The sequence below is a fragment of the Oryzias melastigma genome, linkage group LG12 (genome assembly GCF_002922805.2).
Source record: "Oryzias melastigma strain HK-1 linkage group LG12, ASM292280v2, whole genome shotgun sequence".
NCBI lineage: Eukaryota > Metazoa > Chordata > Actinopteri > Beloniformes > Adrianichthyidae > Oryzias > Oryzias melastigma.
The window spans coordinates 24,205,635-24,217,625 of record NC_050523.1 but is presented as its reverse complement, the minus strand read 5'-3'; the positions used below and the strand labels follow the sequence as shown (position 1 = coordinate 24,217,625).

Genomic DNA, 11,991 nt, shown 5'->3' with positions numbered 1-11,991 from the left:
AGGCCCCGGGCCAGGCATGGGGGGCGCCGTGGGTTCGCCGGACGGTCGTCCAGCGCCGGCAGCCAAACTCTGCACGAAGGGTTTTTACTCCCTCCCGGGGCCTTGAGGCCGGCGGGGGTGGCCTCCGCGCAGGGCGCAGGAGGAAAGAGGACCCGCGTGGGGGTTGGTTGCGCGCGGGCGAGGGAGGCCGAGAGGGCGGTGGGGGAGTGAGTCCACCCGTCGCCGCAGCAGCAGCAAACCCGGGCGGGGGGGCTCCGTCCGCCTCGGCCCTGGAGGAGGACAACAAAGGACGCTCCGCGGCAGCGGCGGCGCCTTTCCTTTTCCGGTAATGATCCTTCCGCAGGTTCACCTACGGAAACCTTGTTAGGACTTTTACTTCCTCTAGTCCAGGCATGTCAAACTCAGTTTGGCTCTGGGGCCGGATCCAGACTTTCTGTTCTCAGGTGGGCCGGATCAGTAAAAGAATGTCAACTCCAACTATTTAGCTTTGTTTTTCAGTACTATGCTTTATCATTCAGCCTAAATTTGTAGCCTATACCCTACATATTATAATCACGGATGACAAGGGATCTTTTCTAAGCACAACACATTTATTCACAAACGATGGAGAAAAAAATGATTTTCATGTTTGGCAATGAATGTGTTAACAACTGGTTTATTTTAACAGTTGAGTGAATGCAGTTTAACACCTGAACCAACTCACCACACTAAACAAACTCAAGTGGGAGCTATGAAAAAAATGTTTTGCCTTAATTATCATACTGCTTTGAAATAATAATAAATAAAAATATATAATAATAAATAAAAATACAAAATAAAAGTTTTAGCAGTGCATGGGCAATAAGATTAGACTACATCAGCTCAAACTACTAGGCTGGGCCTACTGAAGCTGAGAATATACTGCAAAATATTAATTGTCTTTAATATGAAACCAGATTAATCTTATTTTTAATGATCTGTATTTATGAGTGCAAACAAATGTCATGTCATCACACTTTTTTCTCTCTCTCACTCTTTTTGCCTTTACAAGTGCGTCGATATCAGGTGTCAAATCCTGAGTAGCACCACATTTAACAATGTCATTCAAGTGTTCATTTGTTAACCTTGAGCGCTGCTTTGTTTTATTATTGTTCATCACAGAGAACACCTGTTCACAAACTTAAGTAGTCCCAAACATGGAGAGAACCTTTGCAGCCACGGCTATTAATTTGGGGCGACCTGGCTCAAGATACTGATAAAACGTATCCAATCCCACGGACCCAAATTTATCCTTCATAGCGGAATCGCACTGCAAGTCAATAAACTCAAGCTGAATGTCAGCTGGCACATCAGAAGGCTTCACTGTAAATGGCGAGCGAAAAAAGCCGAATTTGTTCTCAAGTTCACTGAAAACCTGAAACCTCCGCTCAAACTCTCGCAGCAAATCTGTTATGTTGTCTTTATATTTATCCAAATCTGGACGATCCAGTGCCTTCGGACGCCTGGTACTAACTCGTGTCAGTGCCGCATGCTGGACGTGAGCTCTTTAACACATTTACTGCCCTCTAGCGGCCGGAGGGAGCATTTGGTTTGTATTTATTTTAAAAAATCATAACTTTTGATAGAAATGAGCTAGTGACTCGCTTCTTTTTTTGACATACTCAGAAATTTATGACGAGCCGGATTAAATCATCCAATGGGCTGGGTCCGGCCCGCGGGCCGTATGTTTGACATGCCTGTTCTAGACATTCCAGCCGGGATGTGATAAAAGCATGGATTACTGTCTCAAAATGATGTTTAGATAAAAATGGTTTGACCTTCACCAGCTGCCTCAGATAAAAGAAGCTGGATTTTACCACTGAGCTAATCTGACCGTCAAGTTTAAAATCACTGTCCATCTTAAAACCCAGATTTGACATGGACTGTCTGAGATGAGGAGTCAAAGGACCCAGCTCCACTGAGGAGGGGTCACAGGAGCTGCTAGGACCAAACACCATCACTTCTGTTTTTTTATCATTAAAACTTAAAAAGCTAAGGGCCATCCAGTCTTTAATGTCTTGGAGACAAGACAGTAGTGTTGTAACAGAGCCTCCTTTCCTTATTGGTAAATAAATCTGACTATCGTCAGCATAACAGTGAAAGGAGACTCCATGTTTTCTGAGGATGGAACCCAGAGGAAGGAGGTACGGAGAGAATAAAAGTGGTCCTAGAATAGAGCCCTGTGGAGCCCCAAACAACAGTGGAACAGTTGAGGAGTAGGATCCAGACATGCTCACACAGACAGTCCTGTCAGTTAAATACGATCTAAGCCAGTCGAGTGCGGTACCACAAATTCCAGCCAAACCCTTCAACCTGGACAGTAAAAGATTGTGGTCCACAGTGTTGAATGCTGTGGACAAGTCCAGCAAAAGAAGGACAACAAAGTTTCTGTCATCAGTTGCCCGGAAGATGTCATTAAAAACCCTCAGCAGCGCAGATTCTGTGCTGTGACGGGTTTTAGAACCAGACTGGAACTTCTCCAGGACATCGTTCTCAGTTAAAAAGGATTGCAACTGTAGATACACCACTTTCTCCAAAATTTTTGAAAGAAAGGATATCCTTGAGATGGGTCTAAAATTGGCTAAAACAGAGTTGTCAAGGATTGGCTTTTTTATCAAAGGTTTAATAACAGCATGTTTAAAACTTGTGGGTACCACACCCGTTGACAAACTAGTGTTAATAACAGTGAGAATCAACTGCCCTATGCTGGTGAAGATTTGTTTTAAAACAGCATCCGGAGGAGAGCCTGATGGTTTCATGTGACTGACAATGTCTTCTAGAAAAGACAGAGTCACAGGCTCAAACGACTGGAGCACAGCTCGAGGAGGGATAAAAACAGATGGATCAAAGCCAGGTGTTAAAATAACAGATCTGATATTAGCAACCTTCTGAATAAAAAAGTTTAAAAATTCATCACACAATTCAGAGGATGCTTCCTGGCAATCAGACTGTGGGGTGTTAAGAACAGAGGTGACAGTTTTAAAAAGCACACGTGGATTGTGGCTGTTAGTCTCAATAATGTTGGACAGATATGCTTCACGTGATTTTTTGACAGTGATCTGATAATGATGCTAGCAGTCCTTTAAAATCTGGAAAGAAACCTGCAGCTTGTCCTTTTTCCACCTACGTTTTGCTCTACGAGCCTCCCTCATTGCCTGACGGGTGCTCTCATTAAACCAGGGCTCCGGTTTGGCCCTGGGTCTCGTGGTTTTAAATGGAGCAACAGAGTCCAAAACGTTCAGGCAGGAGGAGTGAAACCAAGAGCAGAGTTCCTCAGCAGACGAGCCAGAGGGCACAGATAGGCGGTCAAAGGCAGCAGTGAAATGGGTGGCAGTGAAAGAGTTAAAAACTCTACGGCGCTGAACAGGCGCGCCAGATTTAAAAGGAAAATAAGACAAACCAGCATCAAACAGAACAGAGAAATGATCAGTAAAAACACTATCAAAAAGGTCCATATTAGAGACAGACACGCCACATGACAGAACGAGGTCCAGCGTGTGACCCTGTTCATGAGTGGGTTCAGACACACACTGCACAAAGTTTAAAGAGTCAATGATGGATAAAAACTCTTTAACCAGAGCTTTGTCTGGACAGCACACGTGAATGTTCAAGTCCCCCATAATCAAGACACGATCATATTGTGGCATGACGTCTGCCAGGAAATCAGAAAAGTCATTTAAAAAGTCTTTGTTATATTTGGGCGGTCTGTAAATGACCGCGCACATCACCGGCTGCGACAAACCCACCTCGAACAAAGTCGCTTCGAAGCTGACGCTGGGAGACGGGAAAGTCCGCTGCTTGCAGTTAAAAGTGTCTTTAAAAACGACTGCCGTTCCTCCTCCACGACCGGAGGTCCTCGGAGAACTCAGGTACAGGCATCCAGCTGGTACGAGCTCCGCAAACGCGCTGTGATCCCCGGGAGCCGCCCACGTCTCCGTTAGGCAGAGGAAATCCAGCTCCTGGGAAGTGAAGAAATCCTGGAGGATGTAGGTCTTATTTGCCAGGGATCTGGCGTTCACCAGCCCGATTCTGGCGGGGATTTCAGCCTGAGGATCTTCCGTGAGTCGTGGGGCACGGAGCAGCGTCCTCAGGTTCCCGGGATTTATTCCGCGTTGGCGAGGCCGAGGAGAACAGGTGCAGCGGGGCGGAACGTCACCGTCAAAGCCGACGAGAGGTGTTAGGCACATCGCTGGTGGATCCAGTGAGCGCCAGGGTGTGAGCACTCCAGATTCTGTCCGGGATATGGAAGTGGAACGTGCCAGGGAGATCTTTAACCTGCTCATCCGACCACCGCGCTTGCCGCGGCGGCGTTTCCGCCGGGGAAGGAGAGCGGACGCCCTGTACAGGTGACTCGGAATCTCCGACAGCACAGGTGGCACAGGTTTCTGTCCATTTTGACCAGATAAAATTACGGATCTGGCACCTGGTCGAAGATTTAGGAGGGCTTGGCGGTTGTAAACCAGCAGAGACTCTGTTTGTGGGATGCCGATACACAAAAACATTAACAATATTAACAATATTGGGAGCGGCAGACGAGCAGCCACGTACACCGGCGCCATCTTGCATTATAAAAAAAATAAAAAATAAAAAAAATAAAATAAAATTAGGTATAAAAACCTGAAAGCTGTTGAAGAAAAACGCGAAAATCTAATCAAACTTTGCATTTTTGACGAGAATAAGTCAAAATAGCCATCTTTGAACGTAAATACATATATTTTGGTCCATAATTCCAGGCCTTGGACACTATATTCTTGTTCTACGGGTCACCCTCTATTACCTCACCATGACTTGTGTACTTTTACTGTATGGTTTTTGAAAAAAATGTCTTTAAACTTTGCATTTTTGACGAGAAATTAGTCAAAATAGCCATCTTTGAATTTGAATAAAATGATTTTGGTCCATAATTCTAGGGCTTGGACACTATATGCTTGTTGTACAGATCACTGTCTATTACCTCACAAAGACTTGTGTACTTTTACTATACAGTAAAAGTTTAAAGAAATTTTTTTCAAAAACCGTAAAAATTTCTTTAAACTTTGCATTTTTGACGAGAAATAAGTCGAAATTTCTCGTCAAAAATGCAAAATTTAAGTAAAGTTTTTCAAAAACCATAGAGTAAAAGTACACAAGTCTTGGTGAGGGACTAGATGGTGACCTGTAGAACAAGGATACACTGTCCAAGCCCTGGAATTATGCATCAAATTTTTTTTAATTCAAATTCAAAAATGGCTATTCTAACATTTTTCTTGTTAAAAATGCAGTTTAAAGACATTTTTTTTAAAAAACTATACAGTAAAGGTACACAAGTCTTTGTGAGGTAATAGACTGTGACCTGTAGAACAAGCATATAGTGTCCAAGCCCTGGAATTATGGACCAAAATCCTTTTATTTACATTAAAAAATGGCTATTCTGACTTATTTCTACTCAAAAATGCAACGTTCATCTACTATTTTTTTAAAAACTATACAGTGAAAGTACAAAAGTCTCCTTAAGGTAATAGAGGGTGACCTGTACAACAAGCATATAGTATCCAAGCCCTGGAATTATGGACCAAAATCTATTTATTTACATTCAAAGATGGCTATTTTGACTTATTTCTCTTCAAAAATGCAAAGTTTAAGTACTATTTTTTTCAAAAACTATAAAGTACAAGTACACAAGTCTATGTGAGGTAATAAAGGGTGGCCTGTAGAACAAGCATATATAGTATCCAAGCCCTGGAATTATGGACCAAAATATTTTGATTTACATTCAAAGATGGCTATTTTGACTTATTTCTCGTCAAAAATGCAAAGTTTGACTACTATTTTTTTCAAAAACTATAAAGTACAAGTACACAAGTCTATGTGAGGTAATAAAGGGTGGCCTGTAGAACAAGCATATATAGTGTCCAAGGCCTGGAATTATGGACCAAAATATTTTGATTTACATTCAAAGATGGCTATTTTGACTTATTTCTCGTCAAAAATGCAAAGTTTGACTACTAATTTTTCAAAAAACTGAATGACCGTGATCGCTTATTTCCTGATTGATCAGTGTCCTGCGGGAAGGTGGCTGTGTTTCGCAGTTGTCTGTGTGTACTTCAGGTACCCATGGGAATTTTCGTTTTCATGCACTTGATTGTTTAACCTGCTGGTGTACGGTGATACTTTGGTAAATTTGTGGTGCCGAGCTTTTAAATTGATTTAATTACCTTTTGCTAATATTAATTTAAAGTCATTTTTGAATAGGAAAATGTAGGATTTACTGTAGGAATGTAAATAAAAAATAGTAATGAACATAAAGTAAATGAATTGACTGTAAAATAGGACGGTTGCTAGTTAATTGAAGCACTTAAAATTATATAAATTATTATTGATTCAAGTTGTTTATTGCTATTCTGTAATATAATTTGAATTTGTAAATATTTATTGCCATTATTATGTGTGTTTTAGGGTTTTTACCTGTTGACTGCTAACTGACCAAATGGAAAATAAACAAAAATTGGAAAAATAATCTCAAGTGGCAGTCTGAGTAAATCAGCCTTCAATTTGTTGACAATTTAGGTAACAGTTGACCGAGGCTGTAAAACATTATATTCATTGTCCTTTGGTGTGACGTTCCTTTGGAGGTAGATAGCTGTCGCCACTTGAATTACTTAATTTTTGTTCTGTTGCTTACAACAATTTGTTGTATAAAGACACAAGTTGTTTATTATGATTGTATTTAAGCTAAAAAAAATAAATAGGGATATATCTTTCCCAAAATATGTGTTTTTCTATATAATATTATTTATTAGGGAGGATTTTTACCAGTTATTGTGATATTGTGAGCCATGCATTGCGTATCGTATCGTGAGGTACCCAGTGATTCCCAGCCCTAGTTCCAGGCGGTTTTCATAAAAAGTCTGTATTTCGGCTCATCTGTGTGCTGTGTGTGGCTCTGATTTCGCTCGTGCAAAAAGGATGGAGGCAGTTTTTTTTTCCCCAAAAGTTTACACGGCGGCAATTTATTGAAAAAATTAAAGGAAAAAAATATTATTTTACAGATTTAAAAAAAAAATTATTAGAAAAAAAGTTACATTGCAACATTTCGGTCAATTATTGAGCTCGTCTGATCTCGGAAGCTAAGCTGAACCTTTCTTGATGGAAAATGTGATCTTGTTGACTATTTCTTCTGCATGTGTGTGTCTTTCAAAAGCTGTTTGGGGATGCTGGGTTTTTCTCCTCATAGCGGACACAGATGAAGACGGTGGAGCAAGAAAAAAGGAAAATGTGGCTGCACAGCTGAACCTTCCTTTGCTGATCGGCCTACTCATCCAGCTACATGGCCTGCAGCTGCGAGCCAGTGTGTTTGTTAGTCGGGCGTGGTTTTGACGCTCCCAGCAACTTACGACCACACCTCCCTGAGCACGCCCGATTTTGTCTGATCTCGGAAGCTAAGCAGGGTCGAGTCTGGTTATTACTTGGATGGGAGACAGCCTGGGAATACCAGATGCTGTAAGTTTTCAAACTCTTTCTGTCCACCACTAGAGGGCCTTACATTTTTCAAAAAGCAACAGCGCGTCCACTTATGCTTCTTTTTTTTCTTCTAATCCTACCTTTCTTTTTTTCTTTCTTTTTTTTTATACAGAGATAATTCTGTCACGCTTCACCCAATGTGCTCATTGACCTTCAGAGCGGTCAGCATTAAGGTGCAAATGCCTAATCCTACTCCCTGGATGGCTGAAACTTTCTTGATTGAAAACCTGTTGTTGTGGACTATTTCTACTGCAAGTGTGTGCGTTTCAAAAGCTGTTTGGGGGGCTGCTGGGTTTTTCTCCACATTCAGGAGGACACAGATGAAGAGGGTGAGGCAGGAAAAAAAGAAAACGTGGCTACACAGCTGAACCTTGTGCCGCTGATTGGCTTGCTCATCCAGGTACATGGCCTAGAGCTGCGAGCCAGTGTGTTTCCGGACTTTCCAAAGCTAGAGCGTACTGGTTTGCCGGGCGTGGTTTTGACACTTCTAGCAGCTTACGGCCACACCGCCCTGAGCGCGCCCCGATCCCGTCTGATCTCGGAAGCTAAGCAAGGTTGGGTCTGGTTAGTACTTGGATGGAAGACCGCCTGGGAATACCAGATGCTGTAAGTTTTCAAACTCTTTCTGTCCACCACTAGAGGGCCTTAAACTTTTCAAAATGCAACAGCGCGTCCACTTATGCTTCTTTTTTTTCTTCTAATCCTACCTTTCTTTCTTTCTTTTTTTTTTTATACAGAGATAATTCTGTCACGCTTCACCCAATGTCCCCATTGACCTTCAGAGCGGTCAGCATTAAGGTGCAATTGTCTAATCCTACTCCCTGGATGGCTGAAACTTTCTTGATTGAAAACCTGTTGTTGTGGACTATTTCTACTGCAAGTGTGTGCGTTTCAAAAGCTGTTTGGGGGGCTGCTGGGTTTTTCTCCACATTCAGGAGGACACAGATGAAGAGGGTGAGGTAGGAAAAAAGGAAAACGTGGCTGCACAGCTGAACCTTGTGCCGCTGATTGGCTTGCTCATCCAGGTACATGGCCTAGAGCTGCGAGCGCGTGTGTTTCCGGACTTTCCAAAGCTAGAGCGTACTGGTTTGCCGGGCGTGGTTTTGACACTTCTAGCAGCTTACGGCCACACCGCCCTGAGCGCCCCCGATCCCGTCTGATCTCGGAAGCTAAGCAGGGTTGGGTCTGGTTAGTACTTGGATGGGAGACCGCCTGGGAACGGCCAATGACCCCTGCAAGTTCTTATCCGAGTTCCTGATCATGCCGCCAGGGAATGTTTTGGAGTATTTTTAAAATAGATTTCTTGCTGATATTTTGCTCATTTGTGATGTTATATTGTGAACTTCTACCTGTTATTTGGCATAACATTTGATTTTATTTTTTTAAACGTGTTGATTTGTAATATTATTTAACCTTTTTATAAGGTTTCTTTTCAGAGTGAGCATATATTCTATTACTAAACTTACTTTTCAAGTTGTTATTAACCACTTCAAGAGTCTTCTTTTAAAACTTTATTAGAAAACATCATAACCTCGTTTGTTTCAATGCACAGAAGAACAGCAGTCTATAATAAAACACTTTAACAGTTACTTTGTCGTCTCTGCGTGTCTTTACCATCACACTAAATAGAAAAACACACTTTTATAGTTTTTTTTAACTTTGCACAAACCCCTTTTTCATAATAAATAACAAACATCTGACGTTGTGGCTCAGTCACAGCAATGGTGCAAAAATAGGAAAATTCTAAAACACTCTTCCACACTAATCTTTTGCACTCTGGTTCTTTTGTGCGAGGAAAAGATCATAGTCTTCATACTGTTCTCCAAATCCCGGGGTGGTGGAATTCTTGGTTGTTGGACAGTAGGTGAAGATTTTTTGCGTGCTGTTTTACCACCTTGTCCTTTGAAGGCGTGTACCGCCTGCGTAACCCCCCACATTTTGGTACGCCACAAGCTGCACAAGGTTTGTCCGATTTTGACGGCATTACTGGCTTGGCTGGCACGCTAACAGGGGGCAAAGTCAAAGAGAAGCCTGCACCACTTCCAGAGGCAGCAGGTGGAAATGACAGGGTTGGGGCCTGAGGTTGTGATGGTACAACCAATAGGATGGGAGCATTCGTAGTGCTTTGAGATGCTCCAGAACCCACTTTTGCTTCTATTTTCCCATGGGTTGTTCTAGACTCCGTCTCTTCATACCTCCTGTTTTCTGCCCATCTCTTCCCAGCCAGATGAGGGACAACATCTTACTGCACCTCCGGTCTGTTGGGTCCAGGAAGAGAGTGTGGCAGGCGTGGGGCTGCTGAGAGGACCCTTTGGTGGGATGTCACTTGTGGCGCCACAGTTGCTTTGTAGTTTGCCTTCTTCTCCTCTCTAGTAAGGAATGCAGAGATAGATTTTGAGTTGATATATGGTAAAGGGATGTTTAGCGCAGACAGGATTGGATCGTCATGTATACGGTCCACAATCCGTTTGTACTGAGCTTTAACTACAAGGCTGATTTTGGTTGGAGTGTGTGTGTGGCTTGCAAGTGGTCTGTTTTTCAGCATTTTTATGAGAAAGTACAGCAAGCGGGAGTCTTCTGTAATCTGGGCTGCTTGAGCATGGGTCAGCCTGGCAAATTTTGTTTTTTGTGCTGCAATGTTTTCTGACGTTGCCGGTCCAAGGCAATTGCCAAACAGCGTGTAGCCTCATTTCGACTCATTCTTCTTTACAAATTTTACTGCAGACTTGTCATGTTCATGGAGTTGACCAGCAGCAGTCTGTGTCCTGTGGCGAAGTTCAGCCGGGATGGTGTGGCAGTCACTGTCGTCACCCAACAGCAAGAGGACCATCGCAAGGTTTTCAACTTCCTCAAATCCTGGAAGATGAAGCTTCCTGCAACCCATGAGGACATCCTGCTGTGCTGGACTCACTTCCTCCACACCTGCTCATCTGAAATGAGCACTGTGTGTTTGCGGTGGACAGAGTCGATGGGGTCCTCGCTGGCATCGTCCTCAAGGCTGATACCCTCATCGCAGCCTTCAGCAGATTTATTGTCCAAAGACCCGTCTTGTTGTTCTTCCTCCTCTTCACGAGACTGCTCTTCCTCAACTGCAAAAATTCACAGTTATTCAGCTTTTTTGCAATAGTTTGGTGAGCTTGTTAAATAAAGTCTTTATACCTTGGTTGATGTATTATTCTCGGGAGGCAAAGTTGGTGGACTGGCACAGTGCATACTCAACACCCAGGAGTTCCTCCTCATCAGGACCGGTGTACGACTGAGGGAGCGGCATTGATGCTGTGAAGTCTGGCTTGAACAAGAAGCTCTGACTGCTGGTTGAGCAGCTGTATACATCTTGGATCCACGCAGGAAGACTGGCGCTCTTTCCCAGCAACTCGCAGAGACTCCATCCGACTGTTCCACTGGACCGCAAAAGATATGAGGTATACCTGTAATGAAGGAAATGGAGACAACCAAACCACGAGAAAGAACCCATAAGCTGTATTAGGCTGGTAAATGATAAATTTGCTTCAGAGGAGCAAATCTGCCAATTTTGGATAAAAATTGTCCTGTAGCTACATTTTTTTTACATTGCTTACTTTGTGAAGACATAGGACAAATAAATATTACACACCTGAAAGGGCATGATGCCACACCTCTGGGAGGGAACTGCTCGAGGAAGATGAGCATGCAGCCCTTCCAAAGCGTTGGTCCCTCGTCGACACTTGTACCTGTTCAGCTCAGCGCCATTCAGGGTCACGGCCTTGGTGCTGATGTACAACGGTATGCCAGGTGGGTCCTGCAAGATTTCAAACATAAGTCAAAATTTTTTTCCTAAATGTTATTCATACTTTTGAGAGCTATTTTTTTAAATAAACGTCTCACCTGTATACAGCTTAGATGTTTGCTTGCAGTTGCCCAGTGACTGTTGACAGCGGCGTCATCCTTAAACAAAGGGATCCCATCAATGTCCAGCTCAGCTGGTCCCTTGAACTGCTCCAAGATGAACTCCACAGCAACAGCGCTGTTCCGAAACACACAGAGAAGCATAAAACACACAGATAATAAGAAATAGTTCTCATAAAAAGTCAACAAATCTGAAGATGAAGTTGTTATGTACATAAAAGTGTGAGTGAAATTACAGTAAGAGGGCTAACATTCAGAAGAATATTGAGTGTTTGACTTACCTCAACACCCCTGGTCACACGGTGAACGTATCTCTTGATGTGGTGTGGCTTCAAAAAGGAAATCATCTCCTCATCGCTGTACTTGGAGTACATTTCTTTGTTGCCATTCCGAACAGCAGAGATCAGCAGTCGCATATCTGCCTGGTTGTAGGCCAGCAGGGCTCCAGCCATGGCGCTCATGAAGGCTTCATACTTGGCGTGAGTCTGCCTGATCACCACAGCATCCCAACGGTGCAGCCAGTGATGAATGTCAAGCCAGATCACCATGCCCTCTTCAATCCAGTCAGCAAACAAGGATTCCAGAATG

At 43.1% G+C, this 11,991-nt stretch overlaps 1 non-coding gene and 2 pseudogenes across 1 annotated transcript; all 3 read left to right on the top strand.

Annotated features, from left to right (window-relative positions):
* Nucleotides 1–7,385: 7,385 nt before the first annotated feature.
* On the top strand, nucleotides 7,386–7,504 carry LOC112139842 (annotated as a pseudogene).
* Nucleotides 7,505–8,011: 507 nt separating this feature from the next.
* On the top strand, nucleotides 8,012–8,131 carry LOC112139840. The gene has a single exon (XR_002918064.1). It is a non-coding gene; the product is annotated as a 5S ribosomal RNA (ribosomal RNA).
* A 505-nt stretch (nucleotides 8,132–8,636) lies between these two features.
* LOC112139841 lies at nucleotides 8,637–8,759 on the top strand (annotated as a pseudogene).
* The last annotated feature ends 3,232 nt before the right edge of the window (nucleotides 8,760–11,991 follow it).